This window comes from Pseudophryne corroboree, chromosome 5, assembly GCF_028390025.1.
Source record: "Pseudophryne corroboree isolate aPseCor3 chromosome 5, aPseCor3.hap2, whole genome shotgun sequence".
In the NCBI taxonomy this organism is placed as follows: Eukaryota; Metazoa; Chordata; class Amphibia; order Anura; family Myobatrachidae; genus Pseudophryne; species Pseudophryne corroboree.
In genome coordinates, this window is record NC_086448.1 from 416956706 (window position 1) to 416969234 (window position 12529).

The following is a 12529-nucleotide window of genomic DNA, read 5'->3' on the forward strand; positions in this document are numbered from 1 at the left end:
TCACACCTAAGAGGGAATTCTTTAACTATCCCAGGTGAGAGGAGAAAAGGTGGGTTAAAGAAACACAGCCATATGTAAAGTCTGCACTATAATATATAGTGACCGACATCAAATAAACTTTCTGGAGCAGCGGAGACCTGAACCAGTAGCGCTGCGCTGTGGGACAGGAGTCTTAGCCCTAGGCTATAGGGGCTCCCCTTAAAGTTTCTTTATTTTCAAACCCTGGTCCCCCTGTACAGATACCCGCTACTAGCGTACTGAGCCGCAGCGCTATTTGTCTGATGCCTTACACGCATTCCCCAAATTACAAATAGCATTAGTAACTAGCCAAGGAATAATAAAGGGAAGACCACACTGTATGTAGTGTACCGCTAAATTTAGGTGCACCAGATGTTTCTCGGAGGTTCCGCTGGCTTTTCAAAATGGTGACCAGACTGTGAGAAAAGATGGGGGAAATTGTTATGTGGCAAGGAGGTATTTTGTTATTAGAAAACATTGCGGAAGTGGTTTGTTTTATCTTAAAGATGTATGTGGACACCTCTGTACAAACTACACAAAAGTAGGGCACTGGTAGGAACCAGACCCACGCCCTCCATGCCGCAAGGCAGCAACGCCAACCACCACACCATCCGCACTGCCCTATATACGGCATTGTATGCATATATCTATATACATACCTCCACACATCTATATATATATATATTCATACATACACATCTATATATATATATATATATACACACCCACAGTGAATCCAACCCTGTATGTGAACCCATTAGGGTAGATAAATACTGTAGTATATGTATGGTAAATAAATTGTGCACATTTTTGAATCATTATGAGATGAGCCCCAGCTCCTGTAATAGAGCAGGCTCCTGTATGAAATGCCTGTCAGAGGACTCTCCTGCAGGGAGGAATGTCAGCAACTCCCTGCACAGAAAATTTAAAAACCCCCCCTGAGACAGGATTTGTGTCTAGAGGCAGTGAACGCTGCGATCCGCCGCCGGGAGCCCGCTGAGCAAAGCGGGAATAGCCTTCACCCCCACATCCTACCTTTATCCTCCCTGAACAGCCCGGAGAGGGAAGGGAGCTTGCAGCGGCCGGGGAGCGGTGTGACAGTGCAGCGGCGTGTCCTGTAGCGGCCGGGGGACGGAGTGCGCTTAGCCCGCCGAACAGAGCGGGAGTTAGCTCCGCCCCCTCCGCTTCGGCGCCAAATTTAAACCTGCTCTACCATAAGCGGGAAGCGCCCTGTATCTCCCCGGCCGCTTGTAAGCTGTGGCCGGGGAGCGTTTCATGCACCGAGTCCCATGTGACCTTGTGTGCCAGAGTCTGGAGCCTAGCTGTGTGAGCAATAATGACTCACTTTTGCAAATAATAATGTGCTAAGTATGCTCCTTAGACTCTGGCATACAGCTTCTATTCTCACTGTGTATCCCCCGGCTGCCTTCTGCAGCCGGGTAGTGAAGAGCGCTGAGCCCGCTTACAGAGCGGGCTGAAGCTCCGCCCCCCATATAATGGCGCCAAGTTCAAATTATTAAGCGCCTTTGATGCACTCCAGCCTTCTATGACTGGAGTATAGGGGACCATACCTATGTTGAAAACTGAAACTGTTTAATTCTGGTCAGGATTATATGGAACGCTTCAAGAATTTGCATGTCATCCTTGCACAGGGCTCATGCTGCGCAGGGGCTTTGCTAAACTTCTCTATATCGTTCCAATTTAGTGCTGCCGAAGCAAGCACTTCAAACACATGATAAAACATACATCAGTGACAAGGGGGGATGTTTGTACTCACCACACTTTAGGCGTACTCCAACTCGACCCCGAGGCTCCGACACACGCCGCACGCAGCGGTGTCCGGTCCCTTTTGTACTCATCTTCTGATGGAGTGGCCCCGACACGAGCCGCACGCAGCGGTGTCCGGCCATTTTTGATACTCACCGCTGCCATGCTGCCGGAATCTTCTGCTGGATGGAGTGGCCGCGACACGCGCCGCACGCAGCGGTGTCCGCCGACTCAGGAGAGCTCAGTGTCTCCCTCAGCCGGGGCCCATCCCTAGCCGCACGCAGCTGCGATGGGACCCCGCCGGCAGCTCCCACGGTGCAGACTGGCAGTGGCAGAGCTGCCAGTCTGTAAGAAAGAAAAATAAAATAATAAAGAAAAAAGAAAAATTTCTTCAGCTAAACCCAAGTGAACCAGCTCACATCGGGCACATACTAAGACTGGCTTGGAGGGGAGATAGTAGGGGAGGAGCTAGCCACAGGTTGAGAATTTTAAAGTGCCAGCTCCCAATTACTGCCTACTATATCCCCATTGTAACTACGCTCCAGTGGCCCCTAGTGGATGAAGGAGAAATATAAGGCAAAATATCAGAATTACCAGCTATAGCTGTGGAGACCAGGTCCGAGAACCCTTCTCCACACAATCCTCAGCCTTCCACATGCCTCTTAAGTCGGCATCATCTGTCCATTGCATATTCTACAGGACACGTCAAGCAGAAATCGACATAGCTTTAACTCTAGGACCCAGTATACTCATGTCTCTTTGGGCATGTTTTATTATATATATATATATATATATATATATATATATATATACATATGTGATAGCAAGAGAATGCCGCGCCACTTGTGATAACACAAACTCTCAATTAAGAAACTCACAGTTATTTGGGCGTCAGCTGCCCCCTAAGGAAACGGCAATGGTATGTTGCCGCAAAACAAAGGATAGGGATACCGGATAGGGGTATGAGCGACCTAAGGTGTTTATATGTTGCCAAGTATAATAAATATAATAAAAAGATTTAAGTGATATATATATATATATATATATCACTTAAGACAGCATCTTTAATATATATATATATATATATATATATATATATATATATATTTCTATATATACATATATATATATATATCTATATATCTATATGCATACTAGGGTCTCAATCTCTGCTGATAAGGTACCTGTCCATGCTGCCACAGCGATATAAACCCATGCCGACACAATCGCCGGTCTGAGTAGTATACTAGAATGTGCACGCTATCTGCAGGATCCCTGAGAATAGCTAGTGCTACCTTCTGTGCAAACTTGACACCCTAGGGGAAGATTCCCATCACATCCTGGCCCTAGTGGGGAAAGGATACTGCTTGAGAATTTTTTGTGGGAAGCTGCAGTCTCTTGTCTGGAGATTCCCGCTCTTTTTCCTCATGGGAGGAGGGAAATTTACCTCAGCTTTCTTCCCCTTAACATGTGTACCCTTGTGTCAGGGACAGATGAGTCATCAGTGATATGCAAATCATCTTTTATTACAATAATCATATATTGAATACCTTTCAGCCATCTTGGCTGTAACTTTGCATTATCGTAGTCGACACTGGAGTCAAATTCCGTGTCGATATCAGTGTTTATTATTTTGGATAGTGAGCATTGTGAGACTCTGAAGATCTCTGTGACATAGGGACAGACAAGGGTAGATTTCCTGTCTGTTCTCTAATCTTTTGTGCAATAAATTCACCTTAGCTCTTACACATATCCAAACAGGTGTCGGCGTTGTCGACGGAGACACCCTCTCACACACATATTTGCTCTATCTCCTCCTTAGGGGAGCCTTCTACCTCAGACATGTCGACACACACATACCGACACACCACACACACAGGGGATGCTCTATTTGAAGACCGTTCCCCCACAAGGCCCTTTGGAGAGACAGAGAGAGAGTTTGCCAGCACACACCCCAGCGCTATATGACCCAGGAATCACACAGTAACTTAGTGTTAACCCAGTAGCTGCTGTATATATTGTTTTTACGCCAAATTTATGTGCCCCCCCTCTCTTTTTCACCCTCTCTATCGTGCAGGGGAGACCTGGGGAGTTTCCTCTCAGCGGATCTGTGGAGAGAAAATGGCGCTGGTGAGTGCTGAGGAAGAAGGCCCCGCCCCCTCAGCGGCGGGCTTCTCCCGCGATTTTGTGTAAAATTAATGGCGGGGGCTCATGCATATAACAGTGTCCAACTGTATATATGCTGCTTTTGCCAGGAGGTACTTAATTGCTGCCCAGGGCGCCCCCCCCTGCGCCCTGCACCCTAGAGTGACCGGAGTGTGTGGGTGTAATGTGGGAGCAATGGCGCACAGCTGCAGTGCTGTGCGCTACCTCATGTGAAGACAGGAGTCTTCTGCCGCCGATTTCTATGTCTTCTTGCTTCTGCCGGCTTCTGTCTTCTGGCTCTGCGAGGGGGACGGCGGCGCGGCTCCGGGAACGGACGACAAGGTCAGGTCCTGTATTCGATCCCTCTGGAGCTAATGGTGTCCAGTAGCCTAAAAAGCGCAACCTAGCCGCAGTTAGTAGGTTTGCTTCTCTCCCCTCAGTCCCACGTAGCAGAGAGTCTGTTGCCAGCAGAAGCTCTCCAAAAATAAAAAACCTAACTGAAATACTTTCTTATTAGCAAGCTCAGGAGAGCCCACTAAAAGCACCCAGCTCTGGCGGGGCACAGATTCTAACTGAGGTCTGGAGGAGGGGCATAGAGGGAGGAGCCAGTGCACACCAGTAGTACTAAATCTTTCTTAAGAGTGCCCAGTCTCCTGCAGAGCCCGTCTATTCCCCATGGTCCTTACGGAGTCCCCAGCATCCACTAGGATGTTAGAGAAAAACAATTACGAAGAGCTACCAAGCAGCAGTGTTAACATTAATGTTGAAACTATAGTGGTTGGAAAACCATTACGCTTAATCAAAAGTAAAGAAAGAAAGATAAGAAATGAGATAATGGAGAATTTAAAGAGATATGATGAAAATCCCATGGCATCTTCATAGTGTCAACTAGAAATTTTACCTTATTGCATTAGAGAGTACAATATGAAGGAACTTAATTCTTCAAAGAGCACACCATAGGGTCAACATCAAAAAGCTCATCATGTGACTAATACCCCTTTCACACAGAGCCAAGAACCCGGAGGTTATTGCTGGGGCAGGCTGAAACGACCCAGATCTAGGATCTGTGCGAAAGGGTCAACCCGCGTGTTACAACCCAGGTCTTAACTGTGTTGAGACCAGGGTTATTCCCGGGTGGGCTGCAGTGTGAAAGGCAGACACGGATCATGCCTTAAAGGCTGACAGTTGGCTGGCTCAGGAGCACAGCAGTGTAAAAATGGTAAGTATATCTGACAACCTGGCACTAACCCTTGTTCATTATTCAGAGTCAGACATGGATCAGAGCCAGGGCTTCAATGTGAAAGAGATATAAGCAAATACATTTGGATGTAGGAACCATTCACCAAAATATAGACTTTAAAGTAAGGTACAGGAAATAGTCTCATCTGGGACACTAAATCCATCTCTCCGTGAACTACAAAATGAGAATTTTGGTCTGAACAGGGTCATTCCATGGTAACAAACGTTACATTTTGAAATATATTTCATGTGAAATACATTATTTTGGAGCATGTGTTTTGAATATTTTGTGAAGTAAATGGTGTTTGTGTGGTAAATTATATGCTTTAATTTTGATGCAAAGCTTGTCATGAAAACTGGTAACAAACGTTATATAAAAAGACCATTTTCATGGTATGACCCAACAGCAAATAGGGGCTTCGACAGATTTGGGATTGGCAGGTTACTACAAGTGCTCATAAAGGCTCAAACTCTCAACCTTAAATTGCAGACACCCTGTTATTGAGGAATAAAAACAATGAAAGCCATCATAAGGATTGTCATTTTAGTGATGGTCATCACTATAAACACACAAGCTGAAGGATGCTGGTATGAAAAGAACAATTTAATGGGCAACCTCACAAATGTATTAAAAAAGCAATAGATGTACAAAGTGTGTGGGTGAAGGGTTAAGGTAGGCTTAGATTCTTTCTTCAGGGTCCATAGGCTCCACAGGAATTACCATGGGCTATAGATGGTTTGGAGAGAACCAGGCACCAAACAGTTAAACTTTCAGGTCCCAGAATGCACTGGACCTTCCTCCCATATACCCCAGCCTATCCAGTTTAGTGATAAAAACCCAAGGCAGGAGCAGAACAGATGGAACACTTAAACACACTCATATTAGCAGAGGAGAACTAGGGACCAAATAATACTACCCATAAGCCAGATGCATCAGGATGGGTGCCCTGTAAAGCCTACGGACCTCAAAGAAAAAGAGTTAACAATGGTAAGTCTACCATAACGCTTGTTTTCTTCTTTAGGGTCCATAGGCTTCACATGAAATACAATGGGTATGTTAAAAAGCAATTTCCCCTAAGGGAGGGGACGCTCCAGAGCTGTACAAAGAACCAAAAAGGCAGAATCTCGGGATGCAAAGGTTTGGAATGTGTAAAAACAGAGAAAGGTGCTAACCGAAGACCACGTGGCTGCTCTGCATAATTGTTCAGCAGATCCCCCATGAATGGCCAGCCACGATGGTCCCACAGATCTAGAGGGTGACCCTTGATGGTATTTAGAACCAGGAGGTCTGCTTCAGTGTATGCCTGAGAAATACCCATCTAGATTTTTTCTAAATGCAATACAAAAGTTTTAGGAACTAAATTGGCGTTTCTGTGGATATGAGCTGAGCCTTCAGTGACACTTCGTTTCCCGGTGTGGACCAGATGACGACATTCTGCCCAAGTGAGGTTGCACTGGTAAAGAAATACTATGTACTAGTCCATGCGCCCTCCAGTTTACACATGTAAAAAAATGAATTACACCACAGTGATAAAATCACAAGTGAATAAACCACGTGAAACACACATTTATTGTTTCAGGTTCCCTTCTAAAAGGATATTATATGCCTGCTACAAACCTTGGATAACTTGTAAAGCAGATCTCATTGAAAGCCTGAAGCTCAGTATTTTTAATCATTCTTGTGTGTTTCACGTGGGTTATTCACTTGTGATTTTAGCACTGTGGTGTAATTCATTTTTTTCCATGTGTAAACTGGAGGGCGCATGGACTAGTACCATAGGGGTATATGCAATTCACGGCGAATCGCGGCAAATTATCGCCGTTTTTAAATTCGACACAATTCGACAGGTGAATTCCGGCAGGTGGCTGCCGGAATTCACCATATTCAATGAAAAACGGATTCGACAGTCCCGCGGGCGAAAAACGTCCGATTTGCCGGATTTTGCCGCGATTTTAAAAAACGGGGAAAAACACGAAAAAAAAATGGCGTGGGGTCCCCCCTCCAAAGCATAACCAGCCTCGGGCTCTTCGAGCTGGTCCTGGTTCCAAAAATGCGGGGGGGAAATTGGGCAGGGATCCCCCGTATTTTTAAAACCAGCACCGGGCTCTGCGCCTGGTGCTGGTGCAAAAAATACGGGGGACAAAAAGAGTAGGGGTCCCCCGTATTTTTTACACCAGCATCGGGCTCCACTAGCTGGACAGATAATGCCACAGCCGGGGGTCACTTTTATGCAGTGCCCTGCGGCCGTGGCATTAAATATCCAACTAGTCACCCCTGGCCGGGGTACCCTGGGGGAGTGGGGACCCCTTCAATCAAGGGGTCCCCCCCCCCCCAGCCACCCAAGGGCCAGGGGTGAAGCCCGAGGCTGTCCCCCCCATCCAATGGCTGCGGATGGGAGGCTGATAGCCTAGAGTAAAATGACAAGAATATTGTTTTTTCCAGAAGAACTACAAGTCCCAGCAAGCCTCCCCCGCAAGCTGGTACTTGAAGAACCACAAGTACCAGCATGCGGGAGAAAAACGGGCCCGCTGGTACCTGTAGTTCTACTGGGAAAAAAATACCCAAATAAAAACAGGACACAGACACCGTGACAGTAAAACTTTATTACACACTGCCGACACACATACTTACCTATGTTGACACGCCGACTGCCACGGTCTCCGACGATCCGAGGGTACCTGTGAAAAAAAACTATACTCACCTTCCAGCGTCCAGAGGTACATCCACGTCCAGAGATACATCCACGTACTTGGCAAAAAAAGAAAACGGACACACGGACCACCGGACTGAAAGGGGTCCCATGCTGACACATGAGACCCCTTACCCCGAATGCCGGGACACCACGTGACTCCTGTCACTGAAGTCCCTTCAGCCAATCAGGAAGCGCTACTTCCGTGGCGCTCACCTGATTGGCTGTGCGCTGTCTGTGCTGTGACAGCGCATCGCACAGCTCCGTCCATTATATTCAATGGTAGGAACTTAGCGGCTAGCGGTGAGGTCACCCGCCGGTCAGCGGCTGACCGTGGGTAACCCCACCGCTGACGGCAAAGTTCCCACCATTGAAACTAATGGGCCGAGCTGTGCGATGCGCTGTCACAGCACAGACAGCGCACAGACAATCAGGTGAGCGCCACGGAAGTAGCGTTTCCTGATTGGCTGAAGGGACTTCAGTGACAGGAGTCACGTGGTGTCCCGGCATTCGGGGTAAGGGGTCTCATGTGTCAGCATGGGACCCCTTTCAGTCCGGTGGTCCGTGTGTCCGTTTTCTTTTTTTGCCAAGTACGTGGATTTATCTCTGGACCCTGGCTGAGGTGAGTATATTGAACTTTTCTTTTCAAGTATCCGTGGATTCTACATGGAGAAGAGGACCGATGTCGGCGTGTGAACATAGGTAAGTATGTGTGTGTCGGCAGTGTGTAATAAAGTTTTACTGTCACGGTGTCTGTGTCCTGTTTTTATTTGGGTATTTTTTTCCCAGTAGTACTACAGGTACCAGCGGGCCCGTTTTTCTCCCGCATGCTGGTACTTGTGGTTCTCCAAGTACCAGCTTGCGGGGGAGGCTTGCTGGGACTTGTAGTACTACTGGAAAAAACAATATTCTTGTCATTTTACTCAAGGCTATCAGCCTCCCATCCGCAGCCCTTGGATGGGGGGGGACAGCCTCGGGCTTCACCCCTGGCCCTTGGGTGGCTGGGGGGGGGACCCCTTGATTGAAGGGGTCCCCACTCCCCCAGGGTACCCCGGCCAGGGGTGACTAGTTGGATATTTAATGCCACGGCCGCAGGGCACTGTATAAAAGTGACCCCCGGCTGTGGCATTATCTGTCCAGCTAGTGGAGCCCGATGCTGGTGTGAAAAATACGGGGGACCCCTGCTCGTTTTGTCCCCCGTATTTTTTGCACCAGCACCAGAGCCCGGTGCTGGTTTTAAAAATACGGGGGATCCCTGCCCAATTTTTCCCCGCATTTTTAGAACCGGGACCAGCTCGAAGAGCCCGAGGCTGGTTATGCTTTGGAGGGGGGACCCCACGCCATTTTTTTTTTTAAATTTTCCCGTTCCAGCACTAAAAAAAAAATAATAATAATAATAATAAATAAATAATATTTTAAAAAATATATAAATAATACTTGTGCCTCCAAAAAAAAAAAAAAAAAGTACCTAATCCCTTCTAATATAAATAGATATGCTATTCCCAAAAAAAAAAACACCCAAAAAAACATGTTTAAATTTTTTTTTATTGTTTTCACCCTCCAAAGTGTGGCGGATTGAAAATGACGAATTTACTGTCTAAAAGCACTGCTGTCGAATTTCCAAACTTGAATTGAATATGCTTTTGTCGAATTGCAGCACTTGTATCATTGCAGAAAAGTCGATTTTGCAAAAAGTCGAATTTCAAAAAGTCGAAGTTTGAAAGTCCGTTTTTGTGACGGAAAGCACTGAATTGCATTGACGATTTTTGTTTTTTTTGGCGAAAATGACCCGAAATTCGACAATTTCGGGAATTCGACCGCAATTGCATATACCCCATAGTATTTCTCTACCATTGTTATGTTCTAAGAGCTGGATGAACCCCTCTTCTATATACTATCCTGCAGCGGTATCCCGTTTAAAACTGCGCACATCTTTAACAAACTAATTTTTCATTGCTGCAAGTGAGGTTGCACGTCACTTCTTTCATGGCAGTCAGCTTCAGCACGCCTCCCTAATGGTTGAGGTAGACTACTTCAGTGGCTTTGTAGGATTGGACCTGAACAGGTTGTCCGTGGAGGTGGTCTTGTTCCAGACTGAGCACTCTGTACACTGCCTGGAGCGCCAGTATGTTGATGGGCAAGCGCCTGACCTGGATTGTCCAACGTTCATGAAAGAACTGCTGATTGATCACTGCTCCCCACCTGCGGAAGCTGGCATCCATGGCGAGAGTACCCAATCCAGAACCCAAGAAATTACCCTTTTCTAAGCGAGACGCCTGTAGCCACCACAAGCGGGAGAGCCAGACATCTGGGGATAGTATGATTGATGAGGTCTACAGTGAAATTGGGTGCACTCCACCATGTCAAAGGTGGGAGACCATGAACCCCAATACGTGCATGGCTGAGTGGATGAACACTCGCCGATGTTGAGGAAACTTGCGCATTTGAGTATGAAGCGCTGTTATCTTGTTGATAATCCAGCCACACGCCTGCAGTCAGGCAATGGTCAGATGGATGTGCTGTTGCAGGAAACACCAGAGACTGTGCTAAAATCAGTAGGTCTTAGGTAAGAAAGAATTCAGACCACCTGATGCCTAAGTGTACAGCCCTGACTGGCATAAATTTGGTAAAGACCCGAGGGGCTGTAGCCAGTCCAAAGGGAAGTGTCTGAAATTGATAATGCTGCTGGTGGATAGCAAAACTGAGGTATCACTGTTGGAAATGATAGGCACATGTAGGTATGCACCCTGAATATCCAGGGAGGTCAAAAGTCCCTGGGCTCCATTGCCAGGATAATGTAGCAGAGAATTTTCCCTGCGAAACCTGGGCACCCGCATTAAACTTGTTGAGTGCCTTGAGGTTGAATAGTAAAGGGTTTGTTGTCCGACTTTGCAGCCAAACGTCTTGTAGCCTTAGATTGCTCGGAGCGTGGTTTGATTGGGCGAGCGGCCACGGAGGTCGGAGACCCTTTAGAAGCGAGCACTCCTGTAGCCCAAGCTGCTTCCTAATTATGGGAACTGTGGATCAGTTGTTCCCTGTTAGCATCTGATGGGAGGCTGTCTTCAAACGCATCCACCCAGCCTTCAAAAACTTTAGCAACTTAGGCCAAAGACATAGCTGGGTGTGTAATAGCGCCCACATGTAAGCAGACTTGAGGAAAGTTTCTATTTTCCTGTCAGTGGCAGTCTTGAGGTAGGATAATGTTGAGCTTCTAACAAGACGAGCCCCTGACCACATTTGGTTTGTAGTCTTGTGGCTGACAGAATGGCAGTATTTGCTCTGCTGAGTGGCATGCCAGCCAAACGGCTCCACACTTCATGCTTTCTTGGCCAAGACAGGAAGATTTGCTGCTTGCACCACATAAGCATATACCAAAGGGGGAACCTACCATTTAGGATATTCTCCTGCCGGAAGGGGGTAAAAGTACATAAGGTAGCTTGAGTTCAGTAAGCTGATCTGACTGAGTAAATTCTGCTTTAACGACTTTGTCATTTAAACACTGGAGCTTTTAGACTTTGGAGCAGACTCCTTATACTCCTATTGTTTTGACTACCCACACAAAAGACAGGTGATGATTTTCCCAAACAGAGGAAGATTCAAGATCCGACACATTTATCACCTGCCTAATGATCAGAAAATACCTCAGAATCCTAAGCCTGCGCAAACTGTGATGATGCTACAGTACCATCTATGCGCTCTGGTGACTAACGGTCTGCCGCCTTGTAACTTTTGCTGAAAAGTGACAGACGTTTGAGCCAAACTCTGTACAGAGTGGGAGATTCCCTCCAGAGAAGATGTATAGGAGACTGTTCCGGTATGAATGGTCGACCATGTTATGGTCGACAGTCATTAGGTCGACCACTATTGGTCGACATTGACATGGTCGACATGGACACATGGTCGACACATGAAAATGGTCGACACGTGAACAGGTCGACACGTGAACAGGTCGACACGTGAACAGGTCGACATGAGTTTTTTTTACTTTTTTTGGTGTCGTTTTTTGCGTAAAGTGACTGGGAACCCCAAATAGTGCACCGCTTCGCTCGCCATGCCTCGGGCATGGTGCCTTCGCTCTGCTACCGCTTCGCTCGGCACAGATTACCGTTCCAATCGTAGTCCACGTGGATCGTAAAGTATGGAAAAGTTCCCCAAAAGAAAAAAAAGTTAAAAAACTCATGTCGACATTTTCATGTGTCGACCATGTATCCATGTCGACCATGTCAATGTCGACCAATAGTGGTCGACCTAATGACTGTCGACCATAACATGGTCGACCATGTGAACGGATACCATAGGAGACATATACCAAGCAGGTTATAATTGCTGAGGAAATCCCATTGCAGGAGAGTAAGAGCTGGCATCATGCAATCAACTAGCTGCATCATAACCTGAGAAAAGGAAGACACCCAAGGTGGTTCCTGTACAGGTGCTGGTTGGATGGTCTTTTTGAATGTAAAAATTTTAAACAGAGACCATCCAATACAGAGACCCTCTCCTGTCTAAGGGGATAATACAGCTGAGCAGGTTTTTTTAGCAGTAGCTAGCAACAAGTCACATACAATGCATAAACAATTGGGAACAGAATCAACTACACAAGCCTCAGAGGCTGTTAGAATAACTGCTGGATAATACGCATGTAATCAGTGTAGGAGTCTCAGCCTCCTTAT

The 12529-nt window shown here is 46.7% G+C and overlaps 1 protein-coding gene and 1 pseudogene across 3 annotated transcripts in view; both read right to left on the reverse strand.

Annotated features, from left to right (window-relative positions):
- LOC134927810 (mediator of DNA damage checkpoint protein 1-like) overlaps nt 1-12529 on the reverse strand; it is an 840332-nt gene that overhangs the window by 581334 nt on the left and 246469 nt on the right. The window lies entirely within an intron of this gene.
- LOC134931347 (U6 spliceosomal RNA) lies at nt 1626-1741 on the reverse strand (annotated as a pseudogene).